The sequence below is a fragment of the Dendrobates tinctorius genome, unplaced genomic scaffold, assembly GCF_039654945.1.
Source record: "Dendrobates tinctorius isolate UK_male_01 unplaced genomic scaffold, ASM3965494v1 ptg000250l, whole genome shotgun sequence".
Lineage (NCBI taxonomy): Eukaryota > Metazoa > Chordata > Amphibia > Anura > Dendrobatidae > Dendrobates > Dendrobates tinctorius.
In genome coordinates, this window is record NW_027361917.1 from 64,594,320 (window position 1) to 64,607,804 (window position 13,485).

Sequence of the window (13,485 nt, forward strand, 5' to 3'; positions counted from 1 at the left end):
GCCCCCTGGTAAGCTAAATTCAGAATAGAAGATGGACCCCCATTTTAACATTAACATTGTTTTCCTATTTTCCTATCTAAAATTTGGGGTGCATGTTACAGTCCAATGCATCTTATAGTCAAAATATGGCACATCCCAAAATCAACCCACTGTGAGGAACAATAAAACATTACATTAAAATGAGCCTGAAAATTAAAATCGACCTCACTCCTACTCTAACCTTACTCAATTTAGCGACTCAAATCTAATCCATAAATAAAAGCTCAATAATCCGTCAGTTTATCAATGCTGCCAAAATCACCATTGCAAGACATTGGAAAGACACAGACCCTCCTTCCTTTTTAGAATGGACCTATGAACTGAACCTTATTTATGCGTTTGTCTCTTGCACTCTAAAGGCATGGCCTCCCTTCTTTAAATTTATATAGCTTGTAATGATGAGCGAACGTGCTTGGATAAGGTGTTATCTGAGCGTGCTCAGGTGCTAATAGAGAGTCTTCAGCGTGCTCGAAAAATATGTTTGAGTCTCTGCAACACATGCATGGATTGCCTGTTTGTTAGGTGACACATGGTCCATGATGACACAGTTGCAGTAGGCTGTAATACAACTATAGGTAATTAGATGCTAATGGTGAAATCGAACAAAACGATCGCCATGTCGTGCAATACATGATGCTGTGTAGCCCTCGCCTTAATGAGTTTGTTCCTTTTCAATTAAGTTTCTATCTTGGCTACAAGCTTGTTATAAAACAACAAACTGTGCTATATTTGCTGTACTCACCTTCCCGGGTGCAGTGAGTCTCCCAGTGTCAGGCATATTGGCTGCGCAGGTGATGTCACGTTGACAGTGAGCCAGCGTATTAGTGAGCTCAGGAGTTCTGAGGAGGGCATTTCATTATCACTGGCTGAGCCTCTGATTGGCTGACACACTGTAAAGTTGGCAAGAGAGCCGCAGTGAATGCCAGGCACTAGGAGAAGTTGCGGAGACTTGCTGGTGGACCAGAGGAAGGTGAGTACAGTGGAAAGAAACTTAATTAAAAGGGAACAACCACTTTATAAGACCCTGTCACATCACAAAAAAAGTGAAAAGTGAAAAGTTATACCACAATTGTTTATTGTCTCATTAAAGGGGTATTCCCATCTCCAAGATCCTATCCTAATATGTAGTAGGTGTAATAATGATATTATCAAATACCTCCAATTAGAATGTAGCATATTTCTTCTGATTCGCTATGTCACTTTCCCCATGTGCAGGGCATTCCAGTTAGGGCTTACAGTTGTGGCCAAAAGTATTGACACCCCTGCAATTTTGTCAGAGAATACTCAGTTTCTTCCTGAAAATGATTGCAAACACAAATTCTTTGGTATTATTATCTTCATTTAATTTGTCTTAAATGAAAAAACACAAAAGAGAATGAAGCAAAAAGCAAAACATTGATCATTTCACACAAAACTCCAAAAATGGGCCAGACAAAAGTATTGGCACCCTCAGCCTAATACTTGGTTGCACAACCTTTAGCCAAAATAACTGCGACCAACCGCTTCCGTTAACCATCAATGAGTTTCTTACAATGCTCTGCTGGAATTTTAGACCATTCTTCTTTGGCAAACTGCTCCAGGTCCCTGATATTAGAAGGGTGCCTTCTCCAAACTGCCATTTTTAGATCTCTCCACAGGTGTTCTATGGGATTCAGGTCTGGACTCATTGCTGGCCACCTTAGAAGTCTCCAGTGCTTTCTCGCAAACCATTTTCTAGTGCTTTTTGAAGTGTATTTTGGATCATTGTCCTGTTGGAAGACCTATGACCTCTGAGGAAGACCCAGCTTTCTCACACTGGGCCCTACATTATGCTGCAAAATTTGTTGGTAGTCTTCAGACTTCATAAGCCATGCACACGGTCAAGCAGTCCAGTGCCAGAGGCAGCAAAGCAACCCCAAAACATCAGGGAACCTCCGCCATGTTTGACTGTAGAGACCGTGTTTTTTTCTTTGAATGCCTCTTTTTTTCTCCTGTAAACTCTATGTTGATGCCTTTGCCCAAAAAGCTCTACTTTTGTCTCATCTGACCAGAGAACATTCTTCCAAAACGTTTTAAGCTTTTTCAGGTAAGTTTTGGCAAACTCCAGCCTGGCTTTTTTATGTCTCGGGGTTAGAAGTGGGGTCTTCCTGGGTCTCCTACCATACAGTCCCTTTTCATTCAGGCGCCGATGGATAGTACGGGTTGACACTGTTGTATCCTCGGACTGCAGGGCAGCTTGAACTTGTTTGGATGTTAGTCGAGGTTCTTTATCCAACATCCGCACAGTCTTGCATTGAAATCTCATGTCAATTTTTCTTTTCCGCCCACATCTAGGGAGGTTAGCCACAGTGCCATGGGCTTTAAACTAATTGATGACACTGCGCACAGTAGACACAGGAACATTCAGGTCTTTGGAGATGGACTTGTAGCCTTGAGATTGCTCATGCTTCCTCACAATTTGGTTTTTCAAGTCCTCAGACAGTTCTTTGGTCTTCTTTCTTTTCTCTATGCTCAATGTGGTACACACAAGGACACAGGACAGAGGTTAAGTCAACTTTATTCCATGTCAACTGGCTGCAAGTGTGATTTACTTATTGCCAACACCTGTTAGGTGCCACAGGTAAGTTACAGGTGCTGTTAATTACACAAATTAGAGAAGCATCACATGATTTTTTGAACAGTGCCAATACTTTTGTCCACCCTCTTTTTTATGTTTGGTGTGGAATTATATCCAATTTGGCTTTAGGACAATTCTTTTTGTGTTTTTTTCATTTAAGACAAATTAAATGAAGATAATAATAACAAAGAATTTGTGTTGTGAGTTCATTTTCCCCTTCACCATTGAGGTCTGATGAACTCCCTCTTCTGGTGAAGGAAGGTAGTGAGGCTGATTACCAAGCACCTGAGCTGGATGATGATGACTGGGTGACTGGAATTGCTGACTGGATATAAGGCAGCCGACGCCCTTCTGCCTTGCAGGTGATTTCCCTGAGGGATTCTAGGAGACCGGTCTGATTCCTGCTCATCAAAAGCTAAGTTTTCTGCTCTGCCTTTTGCATTTGTGTTTTGGTTTTGTTTTGCCTTGTTTTTCTGGATTTCTGCCATTCCCTGCTGGGGTGAGCTGAATTCCTTTTTTGCTCTGTCTTCAGAAAATACCTGTGTACTGATATAGTTTTTTGAAGCCTAGGGTCTTCAGGGCTTTTTTCCCTATCAGTCTGTTGGCTCTTGTTTTGATAGGGTTTTGGCGGATTGCAGACAGCAGCTTTTCTATCCTGTCCTATTTAGCTAGCTTTGGCCCCATCATTTGCTCAGCCTATCTTTCTATCTGTGTGAGTGTTTTTTCATCTTGCTTCACCGTCATTATATGTTGGGGGCTGCCTATTGCTTTGGGGTCTGCTCTGGGGCAGTTTAGATTTCCCTTTCTGTCTTTAGGATATTTAGTTCTCTGGCTGTGATCGAGGGGTCTAGGGCACCGTAGGAACCCCCCACGGCTACTGCTAGTTGTTTTTGATAGGTTCAGGGGTCTGCAATCCGATAGCTGCCAACTTCTCTGGTTTTCTGGTCTTAGCTAGTATTTCTGTTTTTGCCTCCTACGGTGACTCATTCATAACAGAATCACCAGCCATACCGCAGATCCTAGGGTACTCAATAGCAGGAAAGAATTGTAAAAAAAAAAAAAAAAGTGGGTATATTTTTTCCTCTATATCTCTGAGGCCGTAGGGGGATTTTTTTTTCTCTCAATGGAGATAAAGCAATTGTCTGATCGTGTGGAGCAGCTCGCTGCGGAAGTGCGGGGAATTTCCGCCTACCTTGCTCATTCACATGCTGAAAAAACCAAAAGCAAAACACAAAACAAATATCCTGGAATAAAAAAATAAAAAAATATATATTGCAAAAATTGCATGAAGGTAGTAATAATAGTAATAATTCACATGCTGCTGAACCAAAGATCCCTACACCTGATGTGTTTTTTGGGGATCGGTCTAAATTTTTGAATTTCAAAAATAATTGTAAATTATTTTTTGCCTTGGAGCTTAGCTCGTCAGGGAGCTCCGCGCAGCAGGTTAAAATTGTCATCTCTTTGCTGCGTGGCGATCCCCAGGATTGGGCGTTTTCTTTGAAGCCAGATGATCCTATTCTGACTAATGTGAACGCATTTTTTCAAGCCTTGGGGTTGTTGTATGATGAACCTAATGCTATTGATCAGGCTGAAAAGACCTTGTTGGCATTGACCCAGGGTCGAGATTCTGCAGAATTGTACTGTCAAAAATTCCAAAAGTGGGCGGTCCTTACTACCTGGAATGATAATGCCTTGGCAGCTCTCTTTCGGAAGGGTTTGTCAGAAGCCGTAAAAGATACTATGGTGGGATTTCCTGTTCCCTCTGGTCTTGACGATTCTATGTCATTAGCCATTCAGGTTGATTGGCATTTACATGAACACAGGACTGCACAAGAGGTGTTGCCACCTGTTGAACAAGTGTCTGAACCTATGCAATGTGATAGAGTTTTGTCCAGGGAGCAACATCAGGAGTTTAGAAGGCGCAATAAGCTGTGTTTTTTTTGTGGAGATGCCTCGCATATTATTTCTGTCTGTCCTAAACGAGAGAAATGTTTTGCACACACGTTTTCTGTGGGTGGTGTTCAACCTAAGTTTCTTCTGGCAATTACTCTGATCTGCTCCCTGTCCACATTTTCCGCCAAAGCTTTTGTGGATTCGGGAGCAGCCCTGAACCTAATGGACTTGGATTTTGCTAAACGTTGTGGATTTCCGATGACCCCTCTGCGGACGCCTATCCCTTTGAGGGGGATTGATGCTACTCCTTTGGCGAAAAATAAACCTCAGTTTTGGACCCAGATGGTAATGCGGGTCGCCCCAGACCATCAAGAAAATTGCAGATTTTTGGTGTTGCATAATTTGCATGATACCATTGTTCTGGGGTTTCCCTGGTTCCAAATTCATAATCCAGTTTTGGATTGGAAATCTGTGTCTGTGGTGAGTTGGGGTTGTCGGTGTGCCCTTAGTGAGGCTCCGGTTTTTTCCACCTCTCCTCAGTCGCATGATGTTCCTGACTATTTGGCGGACTTTTATGATGTATTTAGTGAGAATGAGTCTGCGTCTTTGCCTCCTCATAGGAGTTATGACTGTGCAATTGAACTGAGCCTGGGGTGTAAATTTCCCAAGGGTCGGCTCTTCAATTTATCTGTACCCGAGCACGAGGCTATGCAATCCTATATTAAGGAGGCATTGGAGAAGGGTCATATTAGACAATCCTCTTCACCCTTAGGTGCCGGGTTTTTTTGTGGCCAAAAAGGATGGTTCATTAAGGCCTTGTATTGATTATCGTGCCCTCAACAAAATTACTCTTAAATATCAGTATCCATTACCCCTGATTTCAGATCTATTCTCCAGAGTTAAAGGTGCTTGCTGGTTTACCAAGCTTGACCTCAGGGGGGCGTATAATCTTATCCGCATTAAGCATGGGGATGAATGGAAGACGGCGTTTAATACTCATGAGGGACATTTTGAGTACCTGGTGATGCCTTTTGGGCTCACTAATGCCCCTGTCTTCCAGTGCTTCATGAACGACATTTTCCGAGACTTAGTGGATAAATTTTTGATTATCTATCTGGATGATACTTTGATCTTCTCCAAGGATTGGGATTCTCAAGTGGAACATGTTCGGACTGTGTTCCGGATCTTGAGGGAGAATTTCCTGTATGTCAAAGGATCAAAATGCCTTTTTGGGGTACAGAGAATTTCATTTTTGGGATTTATTTTGTCTCCGTCAACTATTGAAATGGACCCGGCCAAGGTACAGGCCATTTATGATTGGGTTCAGCCCACTTCTTTGAAGGCCCTCCAGAAGTTTTTGGGTTATGCTAATTTTTATCGGAAATTTATAGCAAAATTTTCTAGTATTGCCAAGCCATTGACTGATCTGACTAAGAAGGGTGCTGATGTGTTGAATTGGTCTCCGGAGGCTGTTTCTTCCTTTCAGGAGCTGAAGCGAAGATTCACTTCTGCCCCGGTTTTGCGGCAACTTGATGTCTCACTCCCGTTCCAGGTAGAGGTGGACGCTTCTGAGATTGGTGCAGGAGCTGTTTTGTCCCAAAAGGATCCTGTAACATCTAAAATGAATCCCTGTGCTTTCTTTTCCCGAAAGTTCTCTCCATCTGAACGTAACTATGATGTGGGGAATCGGGAACTGTTAGCCATGAAATGGGCATTTGAGGAGTGGAGACATTGGTTGGAGGGAGCTAAACATCAAGTTGTGGTCCTCACTGACCACAAGAATTTGATTTACCTGGAGTCGGCCAAACGCTTGAACCCTAGACAGGCTAGGTGGGCCTTGTTTTTTACACGTTTTGATTTTGTAGTCTCTTTTCTTCCTGGCACTAAGAATGTCAAGGCTGACGCTCTCTCTAGGAGCTTCTTGGCTGATTCTCCTGTGGTGACCAAGCCTGCTACCATCTTAGGTGAAGGGGTAGTTCTTTCTGCCATCTCGCCCGATTTGAGACGTGCTCTGGAAGAGTTCCAGGAGGACAAACCTGAGCGTTGTCCCAGTGGAAAGTTGTATGTTCCAGACCAGTGGAAGAAGAGAGTGATGTCTGAAGTTCATTGCTCTGCATTGGCTGGTCATCCAGGTATTTTTGGTACTAGAGATCTGGTGAGTCGGTCTTTTTGGTGGCCCGCCTTGTCTCGTGATGTCAGGAATTTTGTGCAGTCCTGTGGGACTTGCTCCCGTCTAAACCTTGTTCTCGCTCTAGTGGGTTGTTGATGCCTTTGCTCGTCCCCAGGAGGCCATGGACCCATATTTCAATGGATTTCATCTCTGATATGCCTGTCTCTCAGAGAATGACTGTTATTTGGGTGATTTGTGATAGGTTCTCTAAGATGGTTCATCTTGTACCACTCCCTAAGTTGCCATCTTCCTCTGAGTTGGTGCCCCTGTTTTTGCAACAGGTGGTTCGCTTGCACGGGATTCCTGAGAACATTGTATCTGACAGAGGAGTTCAGTTTGTGTCTAGATTTTGGAGGACTTTCTGTTCCAAGCTGGGAATTCAGTTGTCCTTCTCCTCTGCTTTTCACCCTCAGACCAATGGGCAGACGGAGAGAACAAACCAGACCTTGGAGTCGTATTTGAGATGTTTTATTTCCGCTGATCAGGATGATTGGGTTTCATTTTTGCCCTTGGCCGAATTTGCTTTAAATAATAGAGCTAGTTCTGCCACTTTGATGTCATCTTTTTTTTGTAACTTTGGGTTTCATCCTCGATTTTCTTCAGGGCAGGTGGAGCCTTCTGCCTGCCCAGGTGTTGACACTGTGGTGGAGAGAATGCACCAGATCTGGGACCAAGTGGTGGATAAGTTATCTCTCTCCCAGGAAAAGGCCCAGCGGTTTTCCAACCGACATAGGACCATTGGTCCCCAGTTTAAGGTTGGTGATATGGTTTGGTTATCATCAAAAAATATCGCTATGAAGGTGGCTTCTCCTAAGTTTAAGCCTAGATTTATTGGACCTTACAAGATTTTGGAGATTATTAATCCGGTCTCTTCGTTTGGCTCTTCCTGTCATATTTAAAATCCATAAAGTGTTTCATAAGTCCTCGTTGAAGAGGTTTGTTGAACCAGTTGTTCCTGGGGTGGCACCTCCGGACCCTGTATTGGTTGAAGGTAACATGGAATATGAGGTAGAGAAGCTACGGGATTCCCGTCTGGCTAGACGGAGACTCCAGTATTTGGTTAAGTGGAAGGCTTATGGTCAGAAGGAAAATTCCTGGGTCTCTGCCTCTGATATTCATGCCAAAAGATTGGTGCATGCCTTTCATCGGGCTCACCCTGATCGCCCTGGTGGCGTGGATGAGGGTTCGGTGACCCCTCCTTAAGGGGGAGGTACTGTTGTGAGTTCATTTTCCCCTTCACCATTGAGGTCTGATGAACTCCCTCTTCTGGTGAAGGAAGGTAGTGAGGCTGATTACCAAGCACCTGAGCTGGATGATGATGACTGGGTGACTGGAATTGCTGACTGGATATAAGGCAGCCGATGTCCTTCTGCCTTGCTGGTGATTTCCCTGAGGGATTCTAGGAGACCGGTCTGATTCCTGCTCATCAAAAGCTAAGTTTTCTGCTCTGCCTTTTGCATTTGTGTTTTGGTTTTGTTTTGCCTTGTTTTTCTGGATTTCTGCCATTCCCTGCTGGGGTGAGCTGAATTCCTTTTTTGCTCTGTCTTCAGAAAATACCTGAGTACTGATATAGTCTTTTGAAGCCTAGCGTCTTCAGGGCTTTTTTCCCTATCAGTCTGTTGGCTCTTGTTTTGATAGGGTTTTGGCGGATTGCAGACAGCATCTTTTCTATCCTGTCCTATTTAGTTAGCTTTGGCCCCATAATTTGCTCAGCCTATCTTTCTATCTGTGTGAGTGTTTTTTCATCTTGCTTCACCATCATTATATGTTGGGGCTGCCTATTGCTTTGGGGTCTGCTCTGGGGCAGTTTAGATTTCCCTTTCTGTCTTTAGGCTATTTAGTTCTCCGGCTGTGATCGAGGTGTCTAGGGCACCGTAGGAACCCCCCACGGCTACTGCTAGTTGTTGATAGGTTCAGGGGTCTGCAATCCAATAGCTGCCAACTTATCTGGTTTTCTGGACTTACCTAGTATTTCTGTTTTTGCCTCCTACGTTGACTCATTCATAACAAATTTGTGTTTGCAATCATTTTCAGGAAGAGTATTATTTGTCAAAATTGCAGGGGTGTCAATACTTTTGGCCACAACTGTAGGTACCCATGTTTACAACTACTAACAGTCACTATGAGTGGTTGTAACCATGGATATCAAAGCTACTGCATTGCCCTGCAAATGGGGTAAGAGACATAACTAATCACAAGAACTATACTACATTTCTAATTGGAAGTACAGTTGAAACTAGAAGTTTACATACACTATATAAAAAGAAACATATGCATGTTTTTCTCAATATCCTACATGAAATCAGAATAAACTTTTTCCGTTTTAGGACAATTAGGATTACTATAAGGCTGGAGTCACACTTAACGTATAAAAATATGGTCCATTTTCTACGGACGAGAATCGCAGAAATGTTCCCTGAACAGTGATCAGTATGTCATCTGTGTGCAATGCGAGGATGCGATTTTCTCGCATCTAAGCATCCGTGTGACATCCGTATGGCGAGATTATCTCGCCAGCTTGCAAAATGGACATATAATGGATTCATGGCCTCAAATATTTGTGAAAACATATATTGTCTATCTACGTATCTATGTACAGGGGTTGGACAAAATAATGGAAACACCTAACGTTTTGACATCATAATCTTCGAACATGTTATAAACATGCAAACTGTGACATACGGTAATGTTTTGTAGTTGATTATTTGTGTTATGTGATATGTCTATGTAAATTAACTGTTTGTTTTGCAGAATTGTAAGAACATTGATGAGAACCTGATACCAATGGCAGACCTCTCGGATTTTCAAAGAGGTCAAATTGTTGGTGCTCGTATGGCAGGCGCTAGTGTAACAGAAAGTGCCCGAATGCTTGGCGTGTCAAGAGGTACTGTCTCCAAAGTAATGACTGTGTTTGAAAGAGAAGGAAAAATGTCCGCAGCAAAGCACAGGTCCGGCCGAAAGTCGAAGTTGACTGAGAGAGAACGTCAGACTCTAAAGCGAATTGTGAGAGAAGATCGCAAGACCACGGCTCCGAAAATCACTGCTGAGCTCAATAAACACCTACAGTACCCAGTTTCCACGAAAACTGTTAGTCGGGAGCTGCACAAATCTGGATTCCATGGAAGAGCTGCAATTAGAAAACCGCTGCTCTCAATGACAAATGTTTCCAAGCGTTTAGAGTGGTGTAGAAACCTCCAGAATTGGTCCCTCGAGCAGTGGAAACATGTGATATTCTCAGACGAATCATCGTTTACCCTATTTCCGACCTCCGGCCGAGTGTACGTTTGGAGACAGCCGAAAGAAGCATTCCAGCCAAAACATGGCGGAGGTTCTGTGATGATCTGGGGTGCTATTTCATGGAGATCCGCCGGGCCAATAATATCCCTTCATGGAAGAATTAACAGCCAAGATTATTTAGGCATTTTAGGCGACCAAGTGCATCCTATGGTTCAAGCACTGTTCCCGGAGGGGAAAGCCATCTTTCAGGATGATAATGCACCAATTCATACAGCTAGAGTCGTTAAAGCATGGTACGAGGAACATTCTAATGAAGTTGAGCATCTCATCTGGCCCCCACAATCCCCAGACCTCAACATTATTGAGCATTTATGGTCGATTTTAGAGATTCAAGTTAGATGTCGATTTCCGCCACCATCGTCACTCAAAGAACTGGAGGGTGTTTTAACTGAAGAATGGACTAAAATTCCTTTGGAAACAATTCACACCTTGTATGAATCCATACCTCGGAGAATTGAGGCTGTAATCGCCGCAATTAAGCTAACTTTTGTTGATGTTTCCAGGTGTTTCCATTATTTTGTCCAACCCTTGTATATATATTTATATATATATATATTTATATATGTCAGTGAGACACACACATATATATACATATATATATATATATTTATATTTATACTTCATACAGTGGTAGATAGCAGAATAGCCGATAATTCAATTGTCGGCTTCTGTAAAATCATCAGGATATGAGACATGGTTTACATACATTAAACCATTGCATATCCATTAGATTTATATATGCCCCTCACTATTAATGTTAGTAGTGTATGTGTGTTAAATTTAGGAGCTGTAGGTGTTAAATTAAAGGATGAATTCACGGAAAAAACTCGCATGGGCTCCTGCACAATTTTCTCCGCCAGAGAGGGCAAGCCAGTGACCGAGGGCAGAAATTAATAGCCTAGAGAGGGACCATTGTTTTTGGCCCCCCCTGGCTAAAAAGATCTTCCCCTAGCCACCCCAGAAAAAGCGCATCTGTAAGATGCGCCATTTCTGGCACTTACCCTCTCTCGTCCCATTGCCCTGTAGCATATGGGGTAATAAGGGGTTAATGTCACCTTGCTATTTTAAGGTGGCATTAAGCCTGGTTAATAATGGAGAGGTGTCAATAAGACACCTATCCATTATAAAACCACTAGTCTGAAAGGGCTAAAAAAACACACATTAAGAATAAAGACTTTTAATGAAATAAATAAACACATTTTTTCCATTTTTATTTAACTCCCAATCCAATCAAAGCTATCGTTCTCCTTTAAAAAATCCAAAGTAAAAAAAGCAACAATATCCCATACCTGTCCGCTGTACAGTCAAGTCACATGCTGCAATCCATCTGAAGGGGTTAAATAGTTTACAACAGGGAGCGGTGCTAATGCAACCGGCCCAGCTGTAAACCACAGAGGAATGAAGGAAAAGCTGCCTGTGCAGCCTCTCCGCATGACTAGAGATGAACTGATTAGCGCGGGAAAGTTTCTGAACATTTTCCCACGCTGTCAGTTCACCGCGGGTCAGGCGGGGAGTCAGCGCAGCCTTATTACTTACTGCAATGTCAAAAGTTTTCATACACTAAGATTACTAGTGCAATTCTGGACTGCCCATATGATAATGTCATGTGTTTGGAAACTTCTTTTTTGCAACATCTGAGTTAATTAGAGACACACCTGTGGATGTATTTTAATGCACACCTAAAACACACTGCTTCTTTGTGTAGCATGATGGGAAAGTCTAAAGAAATTTTTTTTCTCGTTATGCCATTTGCTGATCGGATTAATTTTTTTATATTTTGATAATTCTAGTGCTTCTGAACGCAGCGATACCAAATATGTGTAGTTTTGATGTTTTTTTTATTGTTTTATTTTGAATGGAAGGTGATTTGAACTTTTATTTGTTAACATTTCTTAAATATATGTCAAAACTTTTTTTTTTTTACTTTTTACCTTCTTGAATAATCTCCATGAGAGACTTGAAGCTGCAATCTTATGATCGCTTGTGCTACACATAGCAGGGCTTCAGCCCTGTTAGGTGTATCAGAAACTCCCATCTGCTATGAGCACTGGCCACGGGGCGACCTCAAAGCAGCTCGGCAATGACAATCACAGGGGTCTCCTGCAGACCCCGGGTTGTCATGCCAAACTTGCCCAGTTTCTTTTTTGCAACCATACAAGCTATTGTCTCTGAATGTGGCAACACGAAAATGAGAACACTTCTGCAGGAGATATCTCCATAACAGACTTCTCCAAAAAGTGTTATTTGAATAATTCAATTACACAATTTGAGCACTTTAACACTTATCCCATATTACCAGTAGATGGCGCTTTTGCCTCACAGAATTGATAAATCTTTCAGAGATTTTTATTCCTGAAAATGACGAATATTAAAAGCAGAATAATCATTGACCAGTGATTAATAAGACATACTAGGGAGATGGAACAACATAAAATATAGAAAAAGCTGCAAAATAAGTCTCTAATTACTTCTGAAAACTGAAAATGATCACGCGCCATTACAAGGTTGGAAAATGAAAGAACTGACCCATACAATGGCTATAAATTAACACAGGGGTGAACATATCGTCGGAGCAGCTGCACAAGGGCCCACCCGCCTCAGCGACTACTTCAGCTCGATATGCGTCCGAGGATGCACATTCAGCTGAACCTGACAGCTTCCTGAGCTGCAATACATGCCGCTGGCCAATCAGAGGCCAGCAGCTGACATTGACATGCCCGTGACTTGGGGAGCATGACAGTGACATCATGCACCATGGCGGGATGCTGAAATCAGCTGCCGGATACTGCGCTGGCTGTATAAAAAGATTCTTGTGAGGTGGAAGTGTGTTGGAAGGTGAGTAATTTTTAATTTTTTAATGTATTTCAAAACAGGGCACATTAAAGCAAGAAGGGGTACATATATATATCTGGATGGGGCACATTATAGCAGGATGGGGCACATATATACCTGGATGGGGCATATTATAGCAGGATGGGGCATATTATAGCAGGATGGGGCACATATATACCTGGATAGGGCGTATTATAGCAGGATGGGTCACATATATACCTGGATGGGGCATATTATAGCAGGATGGGGAACATATATATATGGATGGAGCACATATATAGCTGGATGGGGCACATATATACCTGGATGGGGCACAAATATGGGTCGCCCTCCCAGGGCTGTGGGGTACTCGGTACCGGGCCGGTGTCTCAGAGGGGATTGTCACAACAGAGGTGGCATTGTCCTCAGACATTTTCTCCCCCCCCCTAGTTAACTTGGGCCAGGCCGCAGGGTTGCGCTGGCTTACCGGATGCTGCTCCTCGGTGGGATCAGGGGACGCCGGAACTGTAGGCCTCAGCTTTTCACTTCCCGCACGCTCTTCTCCTTTTGCGCTTCTCGGCTGGCTCCGCCCACGAAGGCCTGCCCCTTTTATTCCCGTGCGCGCCAATCAGCGGGACAATGGCGGCAATGGCGCCAATTTCGCACACAGTCTATA

At 43.1% G+C, this 13,485-nt stretch overlaps 1 long non-coding RNA gene across 1 annotated transcript in view; it reads right to left on the reverse strand.

The window, feature by feature from the left end:
- LOC141063595 (uncharacterized) overlaps positions 1–13,485 on the reverse strand; it is a 1,081,275-nt gene that overhangs the window by 997,115 nt on the left and 70,675 nt on the right. The gene's annotated exons all lie outside the window — the stretch shown is intronic.